Genomic DNA, 19046 nt, shown 5'->3' with positions numbered 1-19046 from the left:
GCCTTCATAAAGTATTCACACCCCTTGACTTTTTCCACATTTTGTTGTGTTACAGCCTGAATTAAAATGTCATTTGTGTGTAAAGAAGAGGAAGAGGTGAAGCGAGAGGTTTCACTCAAATCTGTTCAAAATAAGCCCATTGCTTTTCTATGGGCTTATTTTGGACCTTCCCGCCTTTGGGACAACAACTCATATTGTTAGGGCGGAGACATGTGCATCTCGTCATTATATAAAGATTTCTGGCGTAAATGGGAAGGTGCACAGCACAGAAGGAGTGATGGAGACAAGACCAAAAAGACAACATGAGAACAAGCAGACATACAGTGAGGGAAAAAAGTATTTGATCCCCTGCTGATTTTGTACGTTTGCCCACTGACAAAGAAATTATCAGTCTATGATTTTAATGGTACGTTTATTTGAACAGTGAGAGACAGAATAACAACAAAAAAATCCAGAAAAACGCACGTCAAAAATGTTATAAATTGATTTGCATTTTAATGAGGGAAATAAGTATTTGACCCGCTCTCAATCAGAAAGATTTCTGGCTCCCAGGAGTCTTTTATACAGGTAACGAGCTGAGATTAGGAGCACACTCTTAAAGGGAGTGCTCCTAATTTCAGCTTGTTACCTGTATAAAAGACACCTGTCCACAGAAGCAATCAATCAATCAGATTCCAAACTCTCCACCATGGCCAAGACCAAAGAGCTCTCCAAGGATGTCAGGGACAAGATTGTAGACCTACACAAGGCTGGAATGGGCTACAAGACCATCGCCAAGCAGCTTGGTGAGAAGGTGACAACAGTTGGTGTGATTATTCGAAAATGGAAGAAACACAAAAGAACTGTCAATCTCCCTCAGCCTGGGGCTCCATGCAAGATCTTACCTCGTGGAGTTGCAATGATCATGAGAATGGTGAGGAACCAGCCCAGAACTACACAGGAGGATCTTGTAAATGATCTCAAGGCAGCTGGGACCATAGTCACCAAGAAAACAATTGGTAACACACTACGCCGTGAAGGACTGAAATCCTGCAGCGCCCGCAAGGTCCCCCTGCTCAAGAAAGCACATATACAGGCCCGTCTGAAGTTTGCCAATTAACATCTGAATGATTCAGAGGAGAACTGGGTGAAAGTGTTGTGGTCAGATGAGACCAAAATCGAGCTCTTTGGCATCAACTCAACTCGCCGTGTTTGGAGGAGGAGGAATGCTGCCTATGACCCCAAGAACACCATCCCCACCGTCAAACATGGTGGGGGTGTTTTTCTGCTAAGGGGACAGGACAACTTCACCGCATCAAAGGGACAATGGACGGGGCCATGTACCGTCAAATCTTGGGTGAGAACCTCCTTCCCTCAGCCAGGGCATTGAAAATGGGTCGTGGATGGGTATTCCTGTTAGGCCTACTGCTGCTAGGTAGCTCTCTCTCTCTGCTCTTCCCCTCCCCTCTGTCTGTCCTTGATTGCAGGAGTGAAGTCTGGTGTGCGGGAGTCAGGGTTCCAGCTGCAGCTCATTCACCATAATCACCTCAGCCTTTAAGACCCGGTCAAACTTGCCACTCATCGTCAGATCATAGTCAAGACGACCATATTATTGGAACCTGACTCCTGCCTCCGCTTCACTCCTGCCACCACCATCCTGCTTTCCACTACCGGACCTCCCTTTTGGACTCACCACGGACACTAGGACATTACGGTACCACACCTGCTCTGACCTGGATCTGTTACCCTCCCTGTAACCTGGACTTGCTCTTCCCCTATTATTGGAAACCTGGACAAATTGAACATTGTAAATGAACCTGTTAAACCTTCTCTGGCTCGGTGTAGTTGTCTGCATTTGGGTTCAATCCAGTTTAATCATGACAGTATGATCTGACCATGATGAACCCAGCAGACTGTAGCTCGGATACCAACCCAGAGTGCACTCAAATTCGGACTGCCATAGCCAATCAGGGCATTTTACTTGGCCAACATGATACTTTGTTTAAGACTATTTCTGAGAACAGTCAGATGCTGTTTAATCAGATTCAGTTACTCACCCATCAAGTGTCTGTCCTTACTACCCAAATTAATAATGCACCCCTCGTTCATGGCATACAAACTGCTCCTCCAGCCCAGATCAGAGAGCCTTTTGTTCCTGCTCCAGAGCGCTATGACGGGAACATGGGAACCTGTGGTGATTTTTGACTCAATGCTCGCTAGTGTTTGAACAACAGCCCCTCACCTACGCCTCAGAGAGAGCCCGTATTGCCTACCTTATCAACTCTACTAGCGGTTCCGCTCGTTCCTGGGGATCCGCGGTCTGGGAGAGTCAGTCGGACATTTGCAACGCTTACGTTGCCTTCACCACTGAGATGAGGAAGGTTTTCGACCACCCCGTACGGGGCAAGGAGGCTGCTAAACGGTTGTTGTCTCTTCGGCAGGGGTCTCGCAGTGTGGCGGAGATGGCAGTGGAGTTTCGGACGTTAGCGGCAGTGAGTGGTTGGAATGACGAGGCATTACAAGGAGTGTTCATTAATGCTTTGTCTGAGACTTTGAAGGATGAATTGGTGTCATATGATGAATCGCCTACGCTGGATAACCTTCTTTCACTCACCATCCGGTTGGATAATCGGATTCGGGAGCGCCGCCGGGAGAGGAGTGTTAGTTCCAAGCAACCTGTCTGTCGTCAACCAACTCCTCCCCGCCTCTTCCCTACGGAGAGGGCCGAGTCTTCCCGAGTCGATACGAGGAGCACTGAACCCGAAGCCATGGAGGTGGGTCGGGTGCACGGTTGTCCTCAGAGGAGCGTGCACGTCGTATTCAGGTTCGGGCCTGCCTGTATTGTGGAGAAGCTGGTCATTTCGTTCCTTCCTGCCCAGTTCGTCCGGGAAAAGGGCCGGCTCATCATTAATGGGAGAAGTTTTGGTGAGCCGAACAGCGGATTCTTCCTCTTCTCCCCGCATTCTGCTCCAGGCATCCCTCCAGTGGCAGGTCCAGGATTTCCCTGTTAGTGCGCTGGTTGACTCTGGTGCCGATGAAAGCTTTTTGGATCGAGAGTTGGCTCAACAAATGGAGTTAGAGACTGTTCCTATGGACCGTCCGCTGCAGGCTAAGGGTCTAAATGGACAATTGTTGACCCGTATTACTCATCAGACTGTCCCTGTTTGTCTCCGAGTGTCGGGTAATCATCAGGAGAGCATTCAATTTCACATAATTGACTGCCCACAGACCCCCCTGGTCCTTGGTATCCCCTGGCTCATAAGACACAATCCACACATTGATTGGGTGACAGGTAGAATTGTTTCATGGAGCACATTTTGTCATGTGAACTGTTTGTGTTCTGCTCAGACCCCAGCCAGCACTGTGCCTCAACCTCCACTGGAGTCCACGGATCTCTCTGCTGTTCCTGACGTGTATCATGACCTGGCATCCGTTTTCTGCAAACACAGAGCTACTTCTCTTCCACCTCACCGGCCATACGACTGCGCCATTGACCTCCAGCCAGGAGCCCCTCTCCCTAACAGTCGCCTGTACAATCTCTCCCGCCCGGAGACGGAGGCTATGGAGAACTACATGAGGGACTCCTTGGCGGCAGGTATTATTCGTCCTTCCTCGTCACCTGTAGGAGCAGGATTATTTTTTGTTGGAAAGAAGGATAAGACCCTCAGACCCTGTATTGATTACCGTGGACTTAACAACATCACCATTAAGAACAAGTATTCTCTGCCTTTGATTAATTCTGCTTTTCCCCTCCTTCATGGTGCTACCATCTTTACGAAACTGGATCTACGTAATGCGTATCACCTGGTGCGCATTCGTAAAGGTGATGAATGGAAGACTGCCTTCAACACACCCTTGGGACATTTTGAGTATCTGGTCATGCCTTTTGGTTTGTCTAATGCCCCTGCTGTTTTTCAGGCACTCGTGAATGATGTCCTTCGGGACATGTTGAATCGTTTTGTTTTTGTCTATCTGGATGATATCCTGATTTTCTCAGAGTCCTCCCAGGAACATGAACTGCATGTGCGCCAGGTGTTGCAAAGGTTGTTGGAGAACAAACTATTTGTGAAGATGGAGAAATGTGAATTTCATGTGTCTGAGACCTCTTTTTTGGGTTACATAATAGCTCAGGGGGAGTTGCGGATGGACCCAGCTAAGATCTCTGCGGTCACGGACTGGCCAGCCCCCTCCACCCGCAAACAACTTCAACGATTCCTGGGGTTTGCGAACTTCTACAGGAGGTTCATCAAGGACTACAGCCGCATTGCGGCACCACTCACCGCTCTCACCTCCATCTCACTACCGTTCGCTTGGAATGAAGGGGCCGAATCAGCGTTCGAAGAACTGAAACATCGCTTCGCCTCGACTCCCATTCTGATGCAGCCGGACCCAGACCGCCAGTTTGTCGTGGAGGTGGATGCATCCGACACTGGGGTAGGTGCGGTGTTGTCACAACGTTCTCCTGAAGATAACAAACTGCATCCCTGTGCTTTTCTTTCACGGAAGCTTTCTCAGGCAGAGAGGAATTATGATGTTGGCAATCGTGAACTGCTCGCCGTTAAGCTGGCTCTCGAGGAGTGGCGGCATTGGTTGGAGGGGGGCGGAACAACCCTTCATCGTTTGGACGGATCACAAGAATCTGGCATACATCCAGTCAGCTAAGCAGCTCAATCCCCGTCAAGCCAGGTGGGCACTATTTTTTGGGAGATTCAATTTTTCTCTGTCTTACCGTCCTGGGTCACGCAACGTCAAGCCTGACGCCCTGTCTCGTGTTCATTCTGCTGTTGATACTGGTAGTAACCCTGAACCCATCTTGCCTCCTACCTGCAGTATTGCGGCCATTACATGTGACATCGAAGGGATTGTTAGACAGGCTCAACATCATCAAGCTGACCCTGGGAGCGGTCCTCCTAACCGGTTGTTTGTCCCTGAGTCTGTTCGCTCCCAGGTACTTCAGTGGGCTCACTCGTCTCCCCTTACCTGTCACCCTGGAGTTACTCGGACCCTTGACTTTGTGCGACGGAAGTTCTGGTGGCCCAGGATGGAGGCGGACACTCGAGCCTTCATTGCTGCTTGTACGGTATGTGCACGAAGTAAGAACTCCACCCAGGCCAGCGCTGGTCATCTACGACCTCTGCCAATACCCAGCCGGCCCTGGTCCCACATTGCATTGGATTTTGTCACTGGACTTCACCCCTCGTCTGGAAAGACTGTCATTCTTACTGTGATTGATCGTTTTTCTAAGTTTGCTCATTTTTTGGCCCTACCTAAACTGCCCACTGCCAGAGAGATGGCTGATATTTTGGTTGAACATGTGTTCCGCTCTCATGGTCTGCCCACTGATATTGTCTCTGACAGGGGTCCCCAGTTTGTGTCCCAGGTATGGAAAGCTTTCTGTAAAGCTTTGGGCATCACATCCAGCCTGTCCTCTGGATATCACCCCCAGACCAACGGGCAAGCCGAGAGAGCGAACCAGGAGATGGAGACCGCTCTCCGCTGTGTCACAGGGTCTAACCCTGTTAGATAAAGGGGAATAAAGGGGAATATATATATATAAAAAATAAAATAAAACATGGGGGATTGGAAGTGATGCAGACAATTACATTGATAGAAGATGCAATCTATCTGCAATATTAAGCTGATCCATCCCCCCCCAAAAAAAAAAAAAAAAAAACCCTGGGTCTTGGAGCACCATGCTCCCCTGGGTGGAATATGCTCATAACACCTTGACTAACGCTTCCTCTGGTTTGTCTCCATTTCTGTGTGCTCTGGGTTATCAACCTCCCCTGTTCCCTTCTCAAGAGAGGGAACTGGCGGCACCCTCGGTGCAGTCCCACATGCGCCGCTGCTTCAAGGTCTGGAGGAAGGCCAGGGTAGCTCTGTCCCGAGCTTCGTCGTACATGCAGAGGCAAGCCAACCGTCACCGGTCCCAGGCTCCCGGTTACTCTCCTGGTCAAGAGGTATGGCTTAAGTCACGTGATCTTCCATTGAAAGTAGAATCTAAGAAGATGGCGCCGCGTTTTATAGGACCGTTCAAGATACTGTCTATTGTTAACCCCTGCGCGGTTAAACTATAGCTTCCTGCCTCCCTACGGGTTCATTCCACTTTTCATGTGTCCCAGATCAAGCCTGTGTCTGTCAGCCCTCTGTGCCCGCCCTCTCGTCCCCCTCCTCCGCCCAGGATCGTGGGTGGGGGTCCTGTCTACACTGTCCGGCGACTTCTGGATGTTCGCTGCCGGGGTCGTGGTTTCCAGTACCTGGTGGATTGGGAGGGTTATGGTCCTGAGGAACGTTCCTGGGTGCCCAGGAGCTTCATTGTGGATCCTGCTCTGGTCCGTGAATTTCATCGGTTACATCCCGATAAACCCTGTCGGCCGCCAGGTGGCGTCCGTAGAGGGGGGGGTACTGTTAGGCCTACTGCTGCTAGGTAGCTCTCTCTCTGCTCTTCCCCTCCCCTCTGTCTGTCCTTGATTGCAGGAGTGAAGTCTGGTGTGCGGGAGTCAGGGTTCCAGCTGCAGCTCATTCACCATAATCACCTCAGCCTTTAAGACCCGGTCAAACTTGCCACTCATCGTCAGATCATAGTCAAGACGACCATATTATTGGAACCTGACTCCTGCCTCCGCTTCACTCCTGCCACCACCATCCTGCTTTCCACTACCGGACCTCCCTTTTGGACTCACCACGGACACTAGGACATTACGGTACCACACCTGCTCTGACCTGGATCTGTTACCCTCCCTGTAACCTGGACTTGCTCTTCCCCTATTATTGGAAACCTGGACAAATTGAACATTGTAAATGAACCTGTTAAACCTTCTCTGGCTCGGTGTAGTTGTCTGCATTTGGGTTCAAATCCAGTTTAATCATGACAATTCCAGCATGACAATAACCCAAAACACACGGCCAAGGCAACAAAGGAGTGGCTCAAGAAGAAGCACATTAAGGTCCTGGAGTGGCCTAGCCAGTCTCCAGACCTTAATCCCATAGAAAATCTGTGGAGGGAGCTGAAGGTTCGAGTTGCCAAACGTCAGGCACGAAACCTTAATGACTTGGAGAAGATCTGCAAAGAGGAGTGGGACAAAATCCCTCCTGAGATGTGTGCAAACCTGGTGGCCAACTACAAGAACCATCTGACCTCTGTGATTGCCAACAAGGGTTTTGCCACCAAGTACTAAGTCATGTTTTGCAGAGGGGTCAAATACTTATTTCCCTCATTAAAATGCAAATCAATTTATAACATTTTTGACATGCATTTTTCTGGATTTTGTTGTTGTTATTCTGTCTCCCACTGTTCAAATAAACCTACCATTAAAATTATAGACTGATCATGTCTTTATCAGTGGGCAAACGTACAAAATCAGCAGGGGATCAAATACTTTTTTCCCTCACTGTAAATGCTCATAAAAACGAAAAATACAAAAAGGTAGATTCTTGCGATACAGGCATTTGGAATATCGCACAAAAGGGCGTACCCTTTTCGTCTCATGGGTAGTGCAGTTGTACATGAACTTCAGTGTTTGTAAGCATCTTGGTCAGCCTTGCTTGGTGTCAGGTGCCAGAGCTCGGATCATGTTGCCCAGTAGCCGATTGAAGCGCACCACGCTGCCATTTCCCATTGGATGGTACGGGGTCGTGTGCGACTTCCTCACACCGGAGACTCTGAGTAGCTCGCTGATCAGTTGACTCTCGAAGCCGCCCCTTGGTCGCTATTAATTCTTTCAGGAAATCCATACACACAAAAGTATCTGTCCCACAGGATTCTTGCCACTTGCTTAGCTGATTGGTCTTTGCAGGCGAACGCTTGAGCCATTCTTGTAAAGTGGTCCGTTACCACCAATACGTCGAGAGAATCTTCGGCTGACCAAAAGTCAATGCAAACCAGCTGTAGTGGCCTAGTAGAGGTAATACTTTCTAGGGAGGCCCTCAGGCTCAACTGTTTTGCTGATGATGCAACATTGACAACCATGGACATAGTTCCTAGCATCTCTGTCAATGTGCAGCCAGAATAATCTCTGTTTAGCTAAACTAAGGCTTCTGAACTGGCCCTGATGACCAGATTGGTCATGGACACCCTTCAGGACTTCTGCTTTGAGATACTCAGGAACGACGTACTGGAACTGCTTCGTCTTTGAAATCTGATCTCGTGAGACTCCATACAGTATTCAGTTTTTTAAGTTTTTCAAGTTATCTGACAACTGTGAATGATTTTCTTGTACTTTCTCTTCTAGAGGGCCTGCGGCATTTCCACATAAAAACAGCACACGAGAGAGGGTCCTGTCGTTGAGCAGCTCATCACGAAGCTCCTTCTCCAAGTAGGCAGGTAAGGTGTCTTGACCAGGAGGTATCAGTTGAGGTAGGTGATGCACTATTTCCACAGCACGTGTTCTGGCTCCGGATTCCCACTCGTTGTGTGACTGAAGGATGGCTGACACATCATCCGCTGCCAAGGACTGAGAGCACCTGTAGACTGACTTGGGAGTTCTGTGAGCTCTCACATCTGGGGTTGTCTGTGAGATAGCTGGACCACCTGAATGCGTCTTGGACTGAGGCGCTTGACATTGCCTGAACAGTCTGTGGCCAACACCATTGACGAAGAGCACTTGACTCAGAGCGTCAGCAACCACATTCTGAGGGCCTGGCACATACTTGATGTCAAAGTCATAACTGGCTAACTTGGCCACCCAGCGCTACTCGCAACAGTCCAGCTTCGGCTTGGTCATTATGTGAGTAAAAGGATTGTTGTCAGTCCAAACAGTAAAGACATGGCCTTTCAGCCAATGACTTAACTTGTCGCTGATCGACCACTTCATTGCCAGGAACTCTAACCGATGAGCTGGGTAGTTCTTCTGAAACTGAGAAGGACTTGCTGGGTAGTTCTTCTGAAACTGAGAAGGACTTGCTGGCAAACTCAAAGGGCCTAGCTCGGGTTTCTCCTTGTAACTGCGACAGTACAGCACCAAAGCCATCCAGGGATGCATCTGTCGACAAAATTAACTGTGACGAGTGCTTGACCTTCTGGCGACCCTTGGGTTTTCTCTTTGGACCAGTCAACAACAAGAAGAGAGCTCTGGCGATGGCGGAGAAACTTGGCACAAAGTGTTGGTAGTAGTTTATCATACCAGGGAACAACCTTATTCATTTCTGTGAAGGGACACCATCAGGCTCCATCAGATTAGTGCTGCTCATCTTCGAGATGCCGTCAACTTTGCTTGGATTTGTAGACACACCATTCTCATCAATTATGTGTTCGAGAAACTTCACAGACTTCTTGATAAATAAGCATTTCTTGGGGGCCAACTTCATGTTGTGACTACGAAGTCTGCTGAAGACCATCTCCAAGCGTTCCAAGGACGTCTTCTCATCTGGGGCAAAGACCAACAGATCATCCAAGTAACAGAGCAAACTCAGGAAGTTCTGGTCTCCAAAGATGCTGGTAATCATGCACATGATGCTTCTGGGACTGTTACACAAACTCTGTGGTAGACGGTTGTATTTCAAAAGCCCCATTGATGCTGTGAAGCCGGAATACATCCTGTCATCTTCATGCAGTGGGAAGTTATAGAACCCGGAAGTGAGATCCATCGTGCTGAATGGAGTGTTACCACCGAGCGAAGCCAAGCAGTCCGACTGGTGCGGGAGAGGGTGTGCATCTTTCAGGGTCCTCTTGTTCAACCAGCGGAAGTCTGCACTGACACCGAGGCATCAATTTTTCTTCCAGACAAGCACCAGAGGAGATGCGTACTCGCTCGTTGAATTTCGGATGAGATCTTTTTCCCCCATCTCGCTCAGGACCTGGCACAACTTCTGGTATTGACTTGGAGGCACTTTTCGGAATGGATGTGGTAGGCTCGGTCATCACAGAGCCACAGCTGTGTTTTTTGGTAGCTTTCCCCAAACCAGATACTTGCGGCCAGGGTCAAGGTAAATGGCTGAGTTACATCTCACTGTGCCTATCTTGTCAGGGAGGTCCTCACCTAGGAACTGCTCAGATTCAGGGTCACCAGTGATGCAGGGAGCTGAGACTGCTTTCCAGTAGTTGTCACATTGTTTTGACTCACGTAGGATGTGCTTGATCACGATGGCCCAGGATCAGTTCATCATGTTGACCTTCTACTACCAAGGTTGGTACATCCATAAACTTCCTTGTCAATGTTGAAAGTAGACTTGGGCCTCACACAGTGTCCTCCACAGCCCACGAGCACAACATCTGAGTTAAACTGATTCTTCACATCAACTACATCCATCAACTTCAGCTCTGCCATCTCACTTACTGTGCACGCCGTTGACCCACTGTCTAGCATAGCACCTAGAGTCACTTTGTTACCAACATTCACAGGCATGCAAAACAGGCTGTCACTTCTTCCTATCACATGCCGGGGCGGCAGGTAGTTTAGTGGTTAAGAGCGTTGTGCCAGTAACCGAAAGGTCGCTGGTTCTAATCCCCGAGCCGACTAGGTGAAAAATCTGTCGATGTGCCCTTGAGCAAGGCACTTAACCCTAATTGCTCCTGTAAGTCGCTCTGGATAAGAGCGTCTGCTAAATGACAAAAATGTAAAATGTAAATGTGTGTTCTGATTCACAACATCTTCAGACATCTTCAGTAACAAGAGTCTTTGTATGACATGTACAGAGCTTTGGCATTGGGAGTATCTTCGTTTGACCTGTACTGCTTCCCTCTGAATACAGGTTGGCTAGTTTCCCTCAGCTGGACCGGACTGTGACGAAAGCCTGGGACATGCATGTTTCGGGTGACCGGGAGTGAAACAGTGAAAGCACAGATGCTCTGAAATGCAATGAGACTGCGTGGAGTGAATGGTGTCTTTACAGACCTTGCAGGCCTGCTCTCTGGGACCACGTTGAAACCTTGGGTTGCGTGCAGGGTGAGCACTGCTTCGCTGCTGCACTTTCTCCAACATCTGTTCCAGCATGCCCATCATACGGCCCCTCATCTTCACATCTGGCTGCTTCTGTGTGTTTTGAACCACGGCAGGAGTGGCGGAAGTGTGTGGGGTTTGATACTGCTGACCTTGGGTCAGAGCGGGCTGATACTGCAGACCTTGAGCTGGAACGGGGCAAGGGAGGAGCATGGGGCATGACACAGTTCAGTTTTGAGTTGGTTGTCTGACACTGGTCTGCTGTCATGCAGAGCAGTGGTATGTCTCTTCAGCTGTGAAATGCTGCCTTGTCTCATGGAGGCTCTTTGCTCCCTCTGATACTCATTGACCCTCACCTGCAGTTGAACCTGCTCAGAATCAGGGCAATGTTTCACAAACATGCGAGCCACTTGTTGAATTATGTTTCCCATCCTCCCTCCCTGTCTACGTAAACCCTCATCGGCTAGATCTGCTGCTTTGTTGAGCCTGATCCAGTAGTCGATCGGGTTCTCCTTTAGCTTGGGTTTGGTACTGTAGAAGTCTTCAAGCAGCAGACAGGACGATGTGTCACTGAAGTACTGCAGGAGAATGTGATAGTTTGACATTCAATGACTTGTCACTCCGCAAGCCAATCTTCACTACATCCCTTGCTTTTCCCATCAACCTGTTCATGATCTCATCTGCCTGATCAGGCACATCACATCTTTGTTTTTTCAGATAAGCTTTTGTGATGTCGACCCACTCTTGAACTGTGTATCTGTCAGAGCTGTCACCTCTGAACGCTTTGGGTTCTCTCTCGGACTTGACATGGACTGTCACTTTTGGAACTTCCAGTCTCACTGAGTCAGCGGCTGCTGTGTCTCTTGGTGGTGTACTGTGGTACTCCCATCAATGGCTGCCGCTGACATCAGTCTGGCTAAGTTGGAGTCACCTATCTGTACTCCTAACTGACCTACCATGTCAGTAAGGTGTTGCATGGTGTGTGTCACTACTGGGTGTGGACCTCCCCATAGGAGAACAACCCCGGCTCTGACCTTGTCCTGCACTCCTAACACTGTCAGCTAATGACTGAGAAGTCCCCACTCCCTGACTGTGAAACCCATTGGACATAGCATTGCTCTCAGTGTGCTCGCCAAACCAAACACTCCTCCCTCTGGCAATAGTAGGGGGTAGTAGAGTAATCATCTATCTCACTATCAGGTGTGAATTTGTAAGCCATGACATCAATATGAGATTAACCCTTTGACGCGTACCATCACATATTTGTGATCATTGTTGAGTGGACCCTGCAGCGTACCATCGCAAATATGTGATTGGAACAGTAGCAACAGAACGTATGATGCAACAAACGCGTCTAAACAGCATTGTTGTCTGAAAAGCATCTAAACAATGTTTTGTACTGATGGGAAATAAAAGGTCTTCACAACTTTATTATTCAATTTCACCTTTTATTGTAAAAAGACTTCATCATCCAAGCATCACACGGAACACATCCACAGCCAAACTCATTCCATAAACCAGTCTAAATAACAGGTTGCGCTGACAAAAAACAAAACATAAGTTAGCGACCTAACAGCTAGACTTGTTTACAATGTACCACATCTCTGGTGAGAACATGGGAGAAATGTAATATTGTTTAGAAAAGAGATACGTTTCAGCTAAGCTAACAGCAGTTAAATTCTTTATGATAGCAGCCATGTTTGTTTATGTTTGACAAGCGGAAACTCCCTAATCCCAGAATGCCATTCACTATAAGACACAAATAAACAAAGACTAAGTTGGCTACGCCCATTGCCCGAAAAATATCAACTTAGTTTGGCCACTTTTTAGCATATTACTAATTCTTCGATGTGCTTGCTACAGTGTATACAAGAACAGGAGCACCTTCCCAAGATGCTGGTGATACTGCCAATCTTGTAGGCTGTAAGGGAGAAGAGGTTGAAGCTGCTGGAACTCCTGTCACTTCAAACAATCAGAGATAGACTGCCTACCCCCTCAGAGGCAAAGCGTTTTAAACTGTTCCTTGAGGAATTGGTGGAGAGTGGGGTGCAGGAAACAAACATGTATACCCATTATCATATTACAGAAAACCCCAAGGCTCTTTTAAAATGTATCAAAATTCAGAATGCCTTTAGCCTACTAAATGTGCATAATTTGTTTGCAAGTATTCTCATGAACTGATAGAGAAGACTGTCCCTGGCGTAAAAGGGAAGCTCTCAAAAATTATTCTACAAAGTTTGGACACACCTACTCATTTTCTTTATTTTTACAATTTTTTACATTGTAGAATAAGTGAAGACATCAAAACTATGAAATAACACACATGGAATCATGTAGTAACCAAAAAAGTGTTAAACAAATCTTCTTCAAATAGCTACCATTTGCCTTGATGACAGCTTTGCACACTCTTGGCATTCTCTCAACCAGCTTCATGAGGTAGTCACCTGGAATGCATTTCAATTAACAGGTGTGCCTTGTTAAAAGTTAATTTGTGGAATTTCTTTCCTTATTAATGTGTTTGAGCCAATCAGTTGTGTTGTGACAAGGTAGGGGGTGGTATACAGAAGATAGCCCTATTTGATAAAAGACCACGTCCATATTATGGCAAGAACAGCTAAAATAAGCAAAGAGAAATTACAGTCCATCATTACTTTAAGACATGAAGGTCAGTCAATACGGAAAATTGAGTTTCTTCAAGTGCAGTCGCAAAAACCATCAATCGCTATGATGAAACTGGCTCTCATGAGGACCACCACAGGAATGGAAGACCCAGAGTTACCTCTGCTACAGAAGATAAGTTCATTAGAGTTACCAGCCTCAGAAATTGCAGCCCAAATAAATGCTTCACAGAGTTCAAGTCACAGACACATCTCAACATCAACTGTTCAGAGGGGACTGTGTGAATCAACCCTTCATGGTCGAATTACTGCAAAGAAACCACTACTAAACGACACCAATAAGAAGAAGAGACCTGCTTGGGCCAAGAAACACGAGCAATGGACATTAGACCGGTGGAAATGTGTCATTTGGTCCAAATTTGAGATTTTTGGTTCAAACCGTTGTGCCTTTGTGAGACGCGGTGTGGGTGAATGGATGATCTCCGCATGTGTAGTTCCCACCATAAAGCATAGAGGAGGAGGTGTGTATGGTGTGGGGGTGATTTGCTGGTGACACTGTCTGTGATTTATTTAGAATTCAAGGCACACTTAACCAGCATGGCTACCACAGCATTCTGCAGCGATACGCCATCCCATCTGGTTTGGGATTAGTTGGACTATCATTTGTTTTTCAACAGGACAATGACCCAACACACCTCCAGGCAGTGTAAGGGCTATTTTACCAAGAAGGAGAGTGGCGGAGTGCTGCATCAGATGACCTGGCCTCCACAATCCCCCGACCTCAACCCAATTGAGATGGTTTGGGATGAGTCGGACGGCAGAGTGAAGGAAAAGCAGCCAACAAGTCCTCAGCATATGTCGGAACTCCTTCAAGACTGTTGGAAAAGCATTCCAGGTGAGAAGATAGAGAGAACGCCAAGAGTGTGCAAAGCTGTCATCAAGGCAAAGGCTGGCTATTTGAAGAATCTCAAATATAAAATATATTTTGATTTGTTTAACATGATTCCATATCATTGTTTTGATATCTTCACTATTATTCTACAATGTAAAATTAAAGAAAAACCCTTGAATGAGTAGGTGTGTCCAAACTTTGGACTGGTACTGTACCTTCCTGGTCACGGTGCTGCTGATGGGGCTAGTGAAGAAGGGTTCTGTGAGGGACTACTGGACCACTGACCCCATGCTCCCAGGACCACTTCCTTGTCTTGCTGAGAGTGCTCCACTTTGTGAACAATGCCACTGCCAACTTCGCCGACCCCCTTCGCAAAATTAGGAATGTCCTGGGCAGCTTTACCAGGACATTTGGAAGAGTGTTTGTGCTTCACAAGGACTTGTGCATTGATGAGCCTCTCATTCCACCAATACATCCCATCAAAGCGTCACAGATTTGGAGTCAAGTTCTCTGTTTTATGTGGCTATCAGACAGGATATGTACAGGACCTGATCATCTACACCGACGCCACCACAGGCATAAGGCATGTTGAGGGTCTTGGCATATCTGGATCAGTGGTGATCGCCATGCTGCAGCCATTCCTCAGAAAGGGGCACACTGTATTTGTGGACAACTGGTACAGTAGCCCTTTTCCAGTACCTTCTGAGGGAGAACACAGGGCCTGTGGCACAGTGAGCTCCAACAGGAAGGGGATGCCTGAAAGATTATTGGAATCTGTGTGTGTAGCCAGACAGGTAGGATGACTGACAATAGTGAAGGTGAACAGGTGGTCACGGGTCAGGTTACTGAGAGGAATGGAGGAGACTGAGGCAGGAATTCCTTCAACCACAAAGTGGTGTATTTACTGGATAGTTTATCTGTGCTGCATAACAAAGGAAACAGAATAACATGTATCAAATCAAATTAATAATCACAAAAGTCAAATCATAACAATCCTTCTCATTATTAACATAATGAGGTAATTCAGCAATTCAGTTCAATAGGAATTCAATTAAGCATGATTGAGTCATTTAGGGTCATAACCGTTCTTTATAATAATGAGAATGCAAATAAATCGATCAATTATCAATTATTCAATCTATAATCTCAATCAGGATTGATCAATTTAGCAAATAATAATTACGTTTCATATTTCATCCTTCCAGGTTTGTCTTCATATGTACATGTCATTTCGTTAAATTTTAACCATATATCAATGGCGTAATTGGCCTGTGATGATCTGTGGGGCCGTGATAATTGTCCATTGACATAACACAGTAGGTTTGAAGCGTGAGCTCCAAGCCGCGCTCCGCGGTAATAACTATAAACAATAACTTATGGCCCGCTCTCCCGATCACAACAGATAGTTCAGATGAAAGATAACAGATTCGGTGGATTTACGTTGATTCGTGGAGGCACAGAATGTCTGGATTAGACGGAGTTGGGGGAGAGAAAGCAGCGCGGTCGGCCGGTGGCGATTTCCTCCTTTTAATGAGTTGAGATCTGTCGGATATTTTCACCTGACCTAATTAAAACTCTCTGGCCCAGCTGCGCAGTTGGCCATGAAATAAAGGGCGATTCCACAAACTCCATGGGCCTTTTCTACAACACCAATATTCAAAAAGAAAATGAGCAAGGGGGGAGGTGGAGTTCAAAACCAGCGGGAACATCATGACAGTGAAATGGCACGACAAACGCCGTGTCCACACCTCAAAGATGTCGGACACAGGAAAACTGGACTATGTCACCGGAGAGAGGAAAATGAAGCCAGACTGAGTACAACAAGGAGATGTGAGCAGAAATACAGTTTTCCACCTAATAGACACAGTTCTCCTCAACGGCCACATTGTCCACCAGGCAGGTCACAGGACAGGTGATCCCGTACCAGCAGTACAGGCTAAAACTGATACGGGAGCACACTCGTCGTCCGTCTACTGAGGGCCGGCCTGCCTCTGACAATCCTCTACGCCTCACATGGAAGCCACTTCCCAAGCGATGTTACTCAGACCACCCTGCAAGGGAAAAGCACAACGAGGCATTGCAAGGTCTGTCTAACATCTACCCGACAACAGAAACAAAGGAAGATAAACAAGTACATGTGCGAGCCTTGTAACACAGCCTTGTGTGCAGTTCCTTGCTTTGGTGTGTACCACACCCTCAAGCACTACTGAGTGGAAAGTAGGCCTATAGTGGCTGACTTGAGGTGTTTGATGCGTGGTGGGTGGGGGGGGGGGGATTGGGGAAATGTTCCCCCCCAAAAAGACAGATAGAAATGTAACATATGTTTGTTTACCTGAAATGATATACTTTGTTTGACTCCTGGGCTTCATTTCTGAAATAAAACAGAAAAAGAAATGTTTGTAATCAACTTTTTTGATTTCTTGATTTGCATTCTCGCAATTATGTTATAAATTTCAATCAAACTTTTCAAAATCATATTTACCCTAGCCAACAACCTTTAGCCTAACCTGTTTCATCAGCTGGCTAGTACTGTAGACTAATGAGCACGATTTGAGTTGTTACATTAGATCAACATTTCCTAGGAATATTCTGTACAGTTAGTAATACTTGAAGTTTATACAAATGTAACCACGTTTTGGAAGGAGAGCGATAACTGTCCACCCACGTAACATTCAGCCTCTAGATGGCACCAAAGCATAAACACATAATCCTGTCTAGCTCCATAGTTTACGATAACCCATTATATCTGCTCCAGCCTAGTCTAGTTTTTCCAGAGGATAATTATTATAATTATAATTATTTTATTTTTTATTCACAAAAAGCATTTAGGATACCAGCGTTTCCTGGCCTTAGCCATGGTCGGCATATGTAATATATACTCATACCCCACACTCACTTTGTTTGTTCACCACTATTGTATCAAACATACCGGACTTATCACCTCAGGTTTCCCTCCCAGTGTCACACCCACAGCTCCTCAGACAGGCTAATACCACAGCCTCTTTCAGGTAATAATACATATAACACAGATGATAATAATAATTATACAATTATCAATAATACTATAGATACTCGCTGCTACTATTATAGGAAGAAAGGATATGTTTTATAAAGCCTCATATGAAGCAGACATTGCAGTCTCGATGCAGTGAGGGGTGCAGAGAATAGTGGCAAAATGCAACAATAAAAATTCTAGAGCAGCAGCATAGAATTCTGGTACCGCGTGCAAAAAGAACTCACGCTGTAAGGGCCGTTATTCATATTTAGAACTTACACGTCAAAAGGTTAAACAAATCTAATGGAAATTAAAAAACAATGCGAGAATAAAACATCTTAAAAAACCCTCAACAATGTTGATACGTCAATTAACAGTCCGATGACCATGAAACCAAAATCTGACCAGAAGTGCACACTTGACACGCCCCTCTTCACGTCCCCCGGTGATTGGTTTTGGGCTGATCTTGAGGATCTGACGGGTCACAGCAACAGTGTAACGATGGCCAAACGGACTGAGACAGGACACAGGAGGGCTCTATTTCTCACTCTTGATTGCTTTATTTTCTGGAGACACACTGGAAAGACACAACCACAAATTATTGGTTACTGCAGTTCTTTACACAGGATCTCCAGCAATGATAGCTAAATGAAACTACACATGTATGAGAGACAATAATAAACATAGAATATTGTTCTCAGTACTGTAACATAAAGCTACAATTTAATATAGCTATAATTTACAATATGATCTTATAGTGTTCAATAGTGTTACATTAAAACCCCTAAATAAAATACCAAACTTGTGTGATCGTATAGTTTTCACAATACAGCAACATCATATTAATTCACAATATTCCACAATAACAAGAGAGACATTTTATATTTTCTGAGAATAACCAGCATTCTAGTGACTCTACAAACTTGTTGGATGCATTTGCAGTTTGTTTTGGTTGTGTTTCAGATTATTTTGTGCCTAATAGAAATGAATGGTAAATAATGTATTGTGTCATTTTGGAGTCAGTTTTATTGTAAATAAGAATAGAATGTTTATAAACACTTCTACATTAATGTGGATGCTACCATGATTACGGATAAACCTGAATAATGATCAGTAAGAAGGTTACAGACGCACAAATATCATATCCCCAAGACATGCTAACCTCTCACCATTACAATAACAGGGGAGGTTAGCATTTTATGGGGGGTATGATATTTGGATGTCTGTAACTTTCTCACTCATCATTATTCACGATTCATTCAGGATAATCCGTAATTTCTAAACAGTTCAGCCGAATATATGGATAAACGTCCCCTAGCTGGTCCGAGAGAGATTTACATGCTTATCAAAACGTCACGCCAGGGTAAGCCTACACCAAACACAGCTCTTATTTGAAGTATTTCTAAAATCCCCTGTGGGAAAAATGAATGGTGGAAAAACGATTGGAAACATGTCCCTATTCGACCACTAGGTTTTATGCGTATTATGACACCTCCACTGTGGGGCTCTATGACAGATTGTCGATTTAGGTTAACAAAACATGTAACGGCATATTTGCTACTTGTGTCTTATTTGATCGAATATAAGTTTCGTAATGAGTAGGTTGTTAGTGTACTGATATAAGTATGACACCTGAAATCTCGGCAACCTTGAGAAAAAACACTTTATATCGGAATTGTGCCTGG

The sequence above is a fragment of the Coregonus clupeaformis genome, chromosome 37, assembly GCF_020615455.1.
Source record: "Coregonus clupeaformis isolate EN_2021a chromosome 37, ASM2061545v1, whole genome shotgun sequence".
Taxonomy (NCBI): Eukaryota; Metazoa; Chordata; class Actinopteri; order Salmoniformes; family Salmonidae; genus Coregonus; species Coregonus clupeaformis.
Note: the sequence above shows the minus strand (reverse complement) of the source record.